This window comes from Sorex fumeus, unplaced genomic scaffold (genome assembly GCF_029834395.1).
Source record: "Sorex fumeus unplaced genomic scaffold, SorFum_2.1 ptg000061l, whole genome shotgun sequence".
NCBI lineage: Eukaryota > Metazoa > Chordata > Mammalia > Eulipotyphla > Soricidae > Sorex > Sorex fumeus.
In genome coordinates, this window is record NW_026606118.1 from 32,802,051 (window position 1) to 32,814,907 (window position 12,857).

General features: G+C 37.4%; 1 non-coding gene and 1 pseudogene across 1 annotated transcript; one reads left to right on the forward strand and one right to left on the reverse strand.

Annotated features, from left to right (window-relative positions):
• Positions 1–8,843: 8,843 nt before the first annotated feature.
• Positions 8,844–8,950, forward strand: LOC130034809 (U6 spliceosomal RNA). The gene has a single exon (XR_008794158.1). It is a non-coding gene; the product is annotated as a U6 spliceosomal RNA (small nuclear RNA).
• A 2,883-nt stretch (positions 8,951–11,833) lies between these two features.
• Positions 11,834–12,045, reverse strand: LOC130034887 (uncharacterized; annotated as a pseudogene).
• Positions 12,046–12,857: the final 812 nt, after the last annotated feature.

Consider the following 12,857-nt stretch of genomic DNA (forward strand, 5'->3'; position numbering starts at 1 on the left):
TATCTTTCCTTCTCACCTACATTTGAGTTGAGATTTCCATTCTTATAATGGTTCCAGTGCCTCAGAATATTTTAATTTATCTCTAAATTATGGACTTCTAAAAAAAAGACCGCTTCTAATCTAATTTTGTAACCAGAGGTTTACATAATGTTCATTTTCTGGCAATGTAAATAAATTATTATATTTTTTATTTTCTCAGTGACCACGCATAACTGTAAAGAAGAATAAATTACATTTGGTTTTCAAAGTATAGTACAATAACTAACTTTGAGGAAGAGCACATTGTTCACTCATAGAAATGAATATCTAATGGTGAGATTTCACCAGGGATTTCACCAACGTACATTAGGAAAGGTATTTTGAGAGAAGAGAGGTTTTCTAGATTCTTCAATTCATTTCTCAAAGACTATGACCTACTCCAACACTAGTAAATCCTATTCTGACCAAAAGAAATAAAGCCAAACCAGGTACATTGTCTTGACTGTGAGAGTCCTTCAAAGTGAAAAATATTTTTCTTAAAATTATGATAGAATAAAGCAATGTAACTCAGAAGTAAAGTACTTGACTGATGTGTGTGAGGCCATATTGTTCAGTCTCTGGAAAGATACACACACAGACACACACACACACAATCACAATCACAAATCACAAATCATCCTGTTATTCGGCGATTACCTCAAGCAGGCCCCAGTAACGTTTCTTTCATCCTAGCCCTGAGATTATATTCAAGGCTCTTTAGGAGAATGAGACCCATTATTGTTACTGGTATTTGGCATATTGGGTACGCCACGGGGAGTTTGCCAGATTCTGCCATGTGGGCAGGCTACATTTGATAGCCTGCCAGTTTGTCCAAAGTAGGAGTGAGATAATAAGATGTCATAATAAGATGTCTCTGAGTCTTGGCCATTGATGGGATTACACAGCGCCAGGGGGCCAGTTGGTGGGTGTGACCCCTGCCTACTGGAATTTGGAGGATCTGGGTGGAGGATGCTCGGCCCCAATCCGAGTAGGCTTGGAGATCTCGGCCCCGGAACCCGCGTGGATTTGTCCCTCTGCCAGTACCTTCATGTGTGCGGAGAGTGGTCCCAGCATGGTGGTGGCTGGTCCTGGAGATCTTCGGCTGCCGGAGCCCTGGTCGGGGCGGGGAGGAAAGCTCAACCCGCTCCCCTCCAAGGGGCCCCGGGAAGGACAGCCAGGCGCGGGGGCAATAGAATTCTCCCCTGCCACACACACACACACACACACACACACACACACACTCAAAAAAAGCATGTAAAATTCTAACACGTATTACAATTATTGATAAAATATTTGGTCATATACTGACAACAGCAGTTTTGTTTAAAAATGTATTTACTACTTTTTAACATGTGGTATAAGTTATAGAAGTTAAACATGTAATTTGACAGTGAGAAATCTTCTAAATTCTACAACTTATTAGCTATATTTTAAAACAATAATCTGCTGCTTTGTTTAATTTTTATTTGATTCAACTTTCATTTAATTGTAAAAACATACTATGACAATAATTTCTACATTTTACCTTATTTGTCTTTTATGTAAATGGTTATATATTACATATTCATAAATTTTGGTGATGTTGCAGCACTGTAGCACTGTTGCCCATTGTTCATCGATTTGCTTGAGTGGGCCCAGTAATGTCTCCATTGTGAGACTTGTTCTTACTGTGTTTGACATATCGAATTCACAGGGAGCTTGCCAGCCTTTGCCATGTGGGCAAGGTACTCTTGGCAGCTTGCCAGACTCTGAGAGGGACGGAGGAATTGAACCTGGCTTGGCCAGGCCAGCCGCGCACAAGACAAACACCCTACCACTGTGCTATTGCTTCAGATATATATATATATACATATATGTGTATATATGTATATATATGTATGCATATAAAATATTTCAGACTCTATGCTAAACATTGGAATTAATCTCAGCCTACCTAATGGAAAGTTTATCTTCACATTTCTAATATTTTTGTCAGAAAAGCAATACTTTCAAAGAAGTTTTGTTTCCAGATGATCCTCACAAAATGATTTAATATATTATGGGATTCTGTGGTATTCATGTTTCTTTCGAATTCCAGATCATGTATTACAAGGATTGCTATTTTCTTCTCTCCAACTAAGAACAAAACGTAAGTTGGGGTATGTAAAAGTGTTTCCCACAGGGGCTGGTGAAATATTTCAGTAGGTAAGGCACTTGGCTTTTACCCTGGCAACCTAGGTTATGCTCCTAGAGAATTTATAAGAGAAGTCCCTGAGTAATGCCAAGAGTAAAAGGAGGGAAGGAAGGAAGGAAGGAAGGAAGGAAGGAAGGAAGAAAGGAAGGAAGGAAGGAAGGAAGGAAGGGAGGGAGGGAGGGAGGGAGGGAGGGAGGGAGGGAGGGAGGGAGGAAGGAAGGGGGGAAGGAAGGAGGAAGGAAAGGAAGAAAGAAGGAAGGAGGAAGGAAAGGAAGAAAGAAGGAAGGAAAGAAGGAAGGAAAGAAAGAGAGAAAGATAAAAGGAAAGAAAGAGAGGGAGGGAAAGAAGGGAAGGAATGAAGGGAAAGAGAAAAATAGAAGCAGAAAAAAGGAAAGAAAGAAAGAATGAAAGAAGGGAAGAAAGAGAAGAAAGGAAGGAAGGAAGGGAGGGAAAGAAAGAAAGAAAGAAAGAAAGAAAGAAAGAAAGAAAGAAAGAAATCTCTTTTGAAGTAGTGTTTCCCACAAATAGCAAATAAATATTATATCATCACTGCAAGAAACAACTCAAGAGCTAAGGTCTAGGGTGGTTCCTGAAAGAAAGAAAGAAAGAAAGAAAGAAAGAAAGAAAGAAAGAAAGAAAGAAAGAAAGAAAGAAAGAAAGAAAGAAAGAAAGAGAGAAAGAGAGAGAAAGAAAGAAAGAAAGAAAGAAAGAAAGAAAGAAAGAAAGAAAGAAAGAAAGAAGGAAAGAAAACTCTTTTGAAGTAGTGTTTCCCACAAACAACAAATAAATCTTATATCACCACTGCAAGAAACAACTCAGGAGCTAAGATCTAGGGTGGTTCCTGATAACATGGAGTCCCTCAAGACATGACATTACCTGACTTGCTTCACAGGAGAGATGCAACCAGACTTAAAGGAAAGATCCCTTCCAGGTTTGAGTGAAAGGATTTCTCCTCTCTGGCATCAACAGTGAACATGCAAGGAAGAGCCCTTGATAACTTCTGGCCATTGTCTCCTATCTAGGTGAGGAAACATGCATGCTGCAGACAGATTATGAGAAAAATAAATAATTTTGACCCAAATTACTTCTCCAAGTTGCTAAATTAACCATACCTGAAGACTGACATAATAGGGCTCTTTTTAATGTTTAAATGTAAAAACATTCTCTGATGTTAAATCAGGATAAGTCTGATTTCTTTAATGTAATGGATCTCTTTGATGTTAAATCAGGTTAAGTCTGATTTGTCTTACTTGTTCCTCAACAACCCAATAACAAACATTTTTTAATGCAGAACACTAAACCTTCCATTCCTCTTATTTTAACTTTCACCGTACATGTCCATCTCTAATTTCAGAGACCATTTTTCTGGTATGTATTAGAAGATAACTCTTCATTTATGGAGGGATATTTTTGGCTACTCTTAGAATCTTTTAGAAACATGGTAACTCTCTTCTTTTCCCCCCATAAATAACGGAGAAAATAAAACCATCTCAGATTCTTTTGTAGCCCTCAAACCAAAGACAAGCTTTTATTTGTTCTCTCTCTACTTCAAATGATGCTCAAATCTCAGCCTGTTTCTTTTTAACAGTTTGCCACTATGTCTGAAATTGCAAGTGTGTGTGGTGGTGGTAGCTACCCTCAATTTCAAATTACCCTGAACACCCGTTCCTAATCATGGAGATTTGGATTGGGATTAAATTTCTTCTCTGTATAGAAATCACTCATGTTCCAAGAGAAGTTTCTCTTCTGGTCAAATTATCTGTGTAAATGCTACAAATAAAAATATATGTAAGGGCAACCAGATTACAAAAAGACATTTTCTTATAAATGATCCATGTGACCCCAGATTTGAATGTCTTATAAATAGGAGAGCCTGGGGAAGATTAGTAGACCAAAACCACTGGTACCCATAAACTGGTCCAGACTTGGAGAACATATTCTCACCACAGTAGAGCTTTAATAAAAGTAGGATAAAAGATGAGAGAGAAGGGGAAAGTTTCTACTGCAATACTTTTAAATATTAAACTACAGGCTGAAGTTTACAAACAAGTGGGAGAATTATGGATAAGAATGCATAGAGAGAGGATTTTCTTAGCCTTTTCTAACCCCTACTGTTAAGATATTTTCATTCTTTTATTTTTTGTCATTTTCTTTTTTTTAAATTTTTATTAGTGAAACACCATGAGGTACAGTTGTAGACTTACAAATTTTTAAACTATTTCATTTAAGCCTCAAGCACCACCTGGTATTGTACAAAAACTGAAAAAAAAATTTTGATCCTTCTCAATTTTAAATTGTGCATTTAATTTTGCATTTTTCACAGTATAAAAGGAATAAATAAAACATACGCATTTTTATCATATAAAGTCTAGAGAAAATCTTTAATATTATATGAATCTTCCATGAAGATAATCAACCACACTATAAAAGACTTTAAGGCATAAAAATGCACATTTGCAATGCCATGAAATTCTTTTTTTATTAATTAATTAATTTATTATTTTTTTAATAGTGAGACATCATGAGGTACAGTTGCAGACTTACATATTTTTTTTTAAATTTTTTTTATTAGTGAAACATCATGAGGTACAGTTGTAGATTTACAATTTTTTGTGCTTGGGTTTCAATTATACAATGATCAAACACCCATCCCTCTACCAGTGTGCATTTCCCACCACCACGGATCCCAGTATCCCTTCCACCCCCCAGCCCCCATCCCACCCTGCCTCTGTGGCAGGGCATTTCCCTCTCTCTCCTTTTGAGTGCTGTGGTTTGCAAAAGAAGCATTGAGTGGCAATCATGTTTGGTCGATAGTCTACTTTCAGCATGCTCTCCCATCGTGGGCGGATCCCCCCAACACCCTTTATTTGGTGTTCCCTTCTCTTTCTGAGCTCCCTTTTCCCCTAACATGTGTGGTTGTCCTCCGGGTCATTGAGTAAAATTCCTGGTACTAATCTCTGCCATTCTTGGGTGTTAGTTTCCTATTTTGTTACTTTATGTTCCCCAGATGAATGCAATCTTTCTATGTCTATCCCTTTCTTTCTGAGTCATTTCGCTTAACATGATACTTTCCATGTAGTACCACTTGTATGTAAATTTCATGACTTCGTCTTTTCTAACAGCTACATAGTACTCCATTGTGTAAGTGTACCAAAGTTTCTTTAACCAGTCATCTGTTCTAGGGCACTCAGGTTTTTTCCAGATTCTGGCTATTGTAAAGAGTGCTGCAATAAACAGACAATTTCAGATGTCACTTCGGCTATACTTTTTTGCCTCTCTGGGATATATTCCCAGGAGTGGTATTGCTGGGTCAAATGGGAACTCAATTTCTAGTTTTTTGAGAATCATCCATACTGTTTTCCAAAAGGGCTGAACCAGTCGGCATTCCCACCAACAGTGAAGGAGTGTCCCTTTCTCACCACATCCGTGCCAGCACCGGTTGCTTTTGTTCTTGTAGATATGGGCCAGTCTCTGTGGTGTGAGGTGATACCTCATTGTGGTTTTGATCTGCATCTCCCTGATGATTAATGATGTGGAACATTTTCTCATGTGTCTTTTAGCCTTTCGGGTTTCTTCTTTGTCAAAGTTTCTATTCATTTCATCTCCCCATTTTTTGATGGGGTTGAATGTTTTCTTTTTGTGGAGTTGAACCAGTATTTTGTATATCCTTGAAATTAACCCCTTATCAGATGTGTACTTGGCGAATATCCTTTCCCATTCTGTAGACTGTCTTTGTATTTTGGTCACAGTTTCTTTTGAGGTGCAGAAGCTTCTTAGTTTAAGATAGTCCCATTTGTCTATCTCTGTTTTCACTTGTTTGGCCAGCGGTGTGACATCTTTGAAGACACTATTAGCTTCTATGTCATGAAGGGTTTTGCCAACATTTTCCTCAATGTATCTTATAGATTCCGGTCTGATGTTGAGGTCTTTAATCCACTTAGATCTTACTTTTGTACATGGAGTTAGGCAAAGATCTGAGCCCACATTTTTGCATGTAGCCGTCCAGTTTTGCCAGCATAATTTGTTAAAGAGACTTTCCCTGCTCCACTTTACTTTTCTTGCCCCCTTATCGAAGATTAGATGTTCGTCTGCTTGGGGGGGACGTCAGAATATTCAACCCTGTTCCATTGGTCTACAGCTCTGCCTTTGTTCCAGCACCATGCTGTTTTAATTATTACTGCCTTGTAGTAGAGTTTGAAGTTCGGGAGGTTGATTCCTCCCATTTTCTTTTTCCCAAGAATTGCTTTAGTTATTCGTAGGGGCTTATTGTTCCATATAAATTTTAGGAGTGTTTGCTCCAATTCTTTGAAGAATGTCATGGGTATCCTAATAGGAATTGCGTTGAATTTATACAGTGCTTTGGGAAGTATTGCCATTTTGACAATGTTAATTCTCCCGATCCATGAACAGGGGATATTTTTCCATTTCCTCGTATCCTCTTTTATTTCCTGAAGTAGAGTTTTGTAGTTTTCTTTGTACAGGTCCTTTACTTCCTTAGTTAAGGTGATTCCTAGGTACTTGATTTTCTGGGGCACAATTGTGAATGGGATTGTTTTCTTCATGTCTTTTTCTTCTCTTTCACTATTTGCATATAGGAAAGCCATGGACTTTTGGGTATTAATTTTATAGCCTGCCACTTTACTATACAAGTCTATTGTTTCTAGACGTTTCTTGATAGAGGTTTTAGGGTTTTCTAAGTATAGTATCATATCATCTGCGAATAGTGAGAGCTTGATTTCTTCCTTTCCTACCTGGATGCCCCTAATATCTTTTTCTTGCCTAATCGCTATTGCAAGTACTTCCAGTACTATATTGAACAGCAGTGGAGAGAGTGAACATCCTTGTCTCTTCCCTGATTTTAGAGGGAAGTCTCTCAGTTTTTTGCCATTGAGGACGATGCTTGCTGTAGGCTTGTGGTAGATGGCTTTAACTTTATTGAGAAAAATCCCCTCTATCCCCATTTTAATGCCATGAAATTCTTCTGCTCTCCTCGAAATGGTTTTATTTATATTCTTTGTATAATTCAGCACTGTAGACAAATTGAAATCTTGGGCATCATCTCTCCCTACATATAGAATGAAAGATGACTAAAGAAATATTGTACATTTTCCTTGTTTCTTTCTATTACACATTCATTTAAAATTTGTTCATTTGATCTTGGTCTAAAGAGAAGTAAATGAATCTTGCTAAATGTTCAACCTATTTCAAAACCAATACTAAATGTTCAATCTATTTCAAAACCAATAAACACTAGTTTTATGGAGGGTCATACTCTAAGGCAATGATCTAGTTTTTAAAGAAAGTGCTAATTTTGTTTACTCAGAAACATTTCTTTGTTGGAAAAGAACAAAATATATGCTTCACGTCACTTATGTCTTCTCAAATAATACTGTTACTATTAAAAGTGTTTGGTGAGAGTTGCAAGTAGCTAATTTATTGTGATTCTGAACAAATATTTACTAAAATAAATACAAATTTACTTCAGCACTTTCTCAAAGCAGTTTTTAAAGAGCCATATATCTTTTTCTCTGAGTCTATCACACAAATCACTCATTATACACCATAATAATTTATGCAAGTTGAGAATTTAGACGTTATTGAATTTTCTATCCTATAAATCTAGAGATTTTAAAAAATTGCTCTTTGAAGATATGTAGTACAAAACCTCAAGAAAATGAACACCTCACCAAGAACACTCTAAGCAGCAAATTATCACTCAGATTCGAAGAAATGATACAGAGATTCATGGACAGGCAACAGTTTAGGAAATCCATAAATGAAACCAGTTTTGCAAGAAGTGTTAAAGGAGCTTATTTAAAGGACAGAGAACAAACCTGCCAGCACTTGACACAACACAGCAGTCACTCACGGGGCTTATGGCTGCCCTCTATTAGATTAAGCATGTATGTTTACTCCTTGCTTGCTAAGCAATGTTATAAATTTTCAATATGAATTAACATCTCATTTATATTGAATGTTCTATGCCTGATCAGTGTTTTAGATCCATGGAGATTTTTGTTACACACTTTTACTTATTAATGCAAACACTTAAGCAGTACGTATAATATATTTTCTAATATAAAGCCAACTTTAATAGGCCTACTCAGATTTCCCCCTTTATGTTCTAATTCTCTTCACTCATACTAAATTTTACATTTGTAAGAGTCGCCTATTTCACGTAAACTCAAAATGTATAAAAAGATTTAATTTTTGAAAATCGTACTTTATCTCACCTACCATTACTTTACAATTTTGTGGAATTTCAGATTAACTCTATTCATCTATAAGTGTGTAGATGTCACCATTTAAAAAATATCTCTGTGGAGTTCATGCACAATTCAAGCAGCCTAATCAGTGGCTGAATAAATAGCAATACTCCTACATAGAAATAAATAAATAAATCACGGTCCCACGGTCCTCCCGTTGTTCATCGATTTGCTCGAGTGGGCCCAGTAACGTCTCCATCATGAGACTTGTTGTTACTGTGTTTGGCATATTGAGTACATCACGGGTAGCTTGCCAGGCTCTGCCGTGCAGGCGAGATATTCTCGGTAATTTGCCGGGCTCTCCGAGAGAAGCAGAGGAATCGAACTCGGGTCGGCCATGTTGGCCGCTTGTAAGGCTAACGCCCTACCGCTCTGCTATCACTCCAGCCCTCGTTTCAGCAGCACATATACTAAAATTGGAACATAGAGAGAAGATTAGCATGGCCCCTGCGCAAAGATGACACGCAAATAAATAAATAATTTGAAAAAATCTCTACCATATGTATATAAAAAGAAATATACTAGAGAACAGTACATGGTCAAAATTACGAGAACTGAAAATTTTATCTATGAAGCAAAGTTGACAGTAAGGAGGATCCTTGGGACATGGTAGAGGAAGTGGGTTCAGTGGTGATGGCCAGATGCTGAGGTACTGTGTGCACACAGAGTGTGAATAACAGTACTGCAAGCCCCACTACCTTAAAAAATGATTTTTTTAAATTTCTCTTTGGGGGCAGAGAGATAAAACATGGATAAATTACTGGCCTTGCATATGGTAAGAACCCGTTCAGTCCCTGGCACCACATATGGTCACCACCCTGAGTACCACCAGACGTGATTCCTGAGCACATAGCCAGAAGTAAGCCTGGGCACTTGAGCATAACCCCCCAAACAAACCAAAAAAATATAAATAAAATTTTCCCTTTCAATTAAACTACCTTGAAAAGAAGGCAGTGCTGAAAAGATAGTACTAGGATAAGGCAAATATTTGCTGGGCATTCATTCCAGTCACCCGAGAGCCATCAGGAGTAAGCCCTGACAATAGTTGGTTGTACCCTCAAAATCAAAAGTAAATATATGATATTCTAGAATAAAATAAAAATAGGGGATCTGTATAAATGGATTGGTTTTGCAAAGAGAGTTTTATATATGTTTCATAAATTTGGAAAGGAAAGATGTTCTTTGCTGGCCATATCACATTGTATATTTATTTTTATCCTAGTATTTGGCATATTCTTCCAAATGTCCTGAGAAATTTACTCTTATTCCCTCACTAAGCTAATGAATTTCTTTCTCACCCCTTTCCTCTTTTTTTTCAGACAAGTTGCTTGTTTTATCCTTCCAGGTGCCATGCCAGGTCCAATTTACTATAAATATTCCATTATTATTGTATGTCATTATTTAGGCGAAGCTGAAAATTTCTGCCTCTTGTCCCAGCACTTATTTATTTGTATATATCCTGTACCTATTAACTGTTTCCTCTTTGATCAACAACTTGTTGGTAACTGAGGCTTAAGGACCTCTCTCATGCATCTTTAGTATAAATGCATCCGTAAAGTAACCCCTGACCATTCCATTTCAAATTGCTCAGATTCACTGATATTAGGGTTGTCATCCTAATCCCACTTTCAATCTTCTAAGAACAAAAACTTTGATCCTCTCATAGCATAGAAATGTGAGTTACCAAAGCATGCACATTGAATGAGTCTCTGTTACTGTATTTTCTATAGAAACTTGTTCCACAATATACATTAATGGTAGGAAGAAAAAGAAGCAAAATACTATAGAAAGTATAGTGTAATTTGTGTCTTTAAAGTGGTTTATGTATCAGAACCAGAGCGATAATACAGTAGGTAGGGCATTTTATCTGGCACACAGCTGGCCCCAGTTCAAACCCCTGCACCAGGGACCATATAAAACATATGGTTCCTGAAACCCACCAGAAGTTAGCCCTGACTCAAGGCAATGGCCCCAAAACAAAATAAACAGACAAAAACAAAACAAAAAAATAAAATGGTATATGGGCTGGAGCGATAGCACAGCGGGTAGGGCGCCTGCCTTGCACGCAGCCAACATGGCCGACCCGAGTTCGATTCCTCCGCCCCTCTCGGAGAGCCCGGCAAGCTACCGAGAGTATTCGATATGCCAGACACAGTAACAACAAAGTCTCCAATGGAGACGTTACTGGGCCCGCTCGAGCAAATCGACGATCAACGGGAGGGCCTTTACCTTTACCTTTACCTTATGTTTCTATAGACCAGTAATGTTCTAGAACATAATACCTTCCCTTCTATTTATAGTTATTGCTTCTGAACAACAAATAAGAAAAAAAGAGCTAAAAGAAGAAGTGAGAGTTCTAGGAGGCTTTGTTTTTTCTTTTAAAAAATATTTTAAATGTTTTATTTGATTAACAATAATTTTTATGATTCTGAGATATGAAGAGAATATAATTAATAGGTATTGTGTGATTTACTTCCACTTTTGTGAATGCTTCATGTCTCTCGAGATATTCCTCAGCACTTCTAGAACACAAGGTCAGAGGGCCACATCTTGTTCCATGCAGGCATCTGGCATTAACAGTTCAGCCAGTTCACTTGCTGTTAATACATTTTACACTGAACTATCACCACCTTACACAAAATTGTTAGTTTTTAAAGAAAAATTACCATAAAAATAAAAAAATTAGATCCATGTAATTTGAATAATTTCTGTTTATTTCTTTGAATTAATATTTTATATGTAAGGAAAAATGTAAAGTTGATCATATTATAAATATAAAATACCCCCTTCGTTGGGTAATACATAATATTGTGACCTGGAGTATTTTCTTTTGAGAGACTAGGCCCACAAATAAGTAGGTCATCAATTAACATTTCCATCATAATGAAATATCTGAACCCTCATCATCCTTGAGATTTTTTTTTCTTACTAAATAAATTTCTCTACCTTGTCATAATCAGAATTTCTAGGCTGAAATTTTCATAACCATCCTTTTTAAAAATCAACAAACTAGAAACAATCACATAAGCAGGATATTTTTCGAAAATGGTAAAAATTAACAAAGCTCCTACAAACAAATCTCCTCTTCTTCCTCTTCTTCATCACCACCACCACTGCTGTCACCATCATCATCATCAATTTGGAAGCGTAGATATCTTTGAAATAGAAATGCTTAAACTTAAAGAATTTTCTCCACAGCATTTGAAACTCTAGTGGGTTACACTATTGGTGACAGAAAGTTTCGTTTTATAATCAATTTCAGTCCACTTGTGTGATTAAATAATTGGCAGTACCATAAAAATTGCATATTCTTATTGTCCTTTTAAAAGGATTTTGTTTCTTGAAACTAGGGACATTGGTTGCAGGGGAAATGTTTGGTGAGGGGACAGGCGTTGGAATATTGTATGACCGAAACTCAATCATGAACAACTTTGTATCTCACAGTGATTGCATTTTTTTAATTTTAAAAATATAAAATATTTTTTTAGAATGTTTATTATGGGTCTATTTTTTTTTCCTTGCTGGAGATTATTGAGCTGATAAGAACAGATACTACACTTGATCTTAGCCAAAAGGCCGAGTCTGGAGCGATAGCATAGTGGGTAAGGCGTTTGCCTTGTACGAGACTGACCAGGTGGGCCCAGGTTCGATTCTTCTGCTCTTCTTTTTTTTTAAATTTATTTATTTATTGAATCACTGTGGGAAAAGTTACAAAGTTTTCAGGTTTAGGTCTCGGTCATGCAAATATCAAACACATTTCCCTTTACCAATACTTATTTTTCACCACGAAGAACCCCAATAAACCCCCACCCCCCAACTCTCCCAATGCCTGTGAGGCAGATGAATTCTAGTTAACACTCTATCTACTTGAAGAGCCCGGCAAGCTACCGAGAATATTTTGCCCACACGGCAAAGCCTGGCAAGCTCCCCGTGGCATATTCGATATGCCAAACAAAGTAATAAGTCTCACAATGGAGGCGTTACTGGGCCCGCTCGAGCAAATCGATGAACAATGGGAGGACAATGCTACAGTGCTACAGTGCTTATTTTTAATCAGTTTTTTAATCACCATGAATTGCAAAGTTACAACGATATTTGTGATTGAGTTTCAGGCATACAATTTTCCAACGTGAATCCGTCCACCGGTGTTCAGTACTCTCCACCAACGTCCCAGTTTTCTCACTCCACAAACCGCTGCCTGCCTCTGTGGCAGGCACATTTCCCCTCTGTGATTGTCCCAGTGTTCCCGTCTCTAACTTTTTCCCTGACCCTCAGCCCTGTCCCAGTAACAAGCTTCCTACTAAAGTCCTGTCCTTACTTTCTATTGTCCAGTTTGTCTCCTCGAAAGCTGCTTGAGTTGACAGATCCAAGATAACTTGGTGTCTGTAAGTTAGGAAATA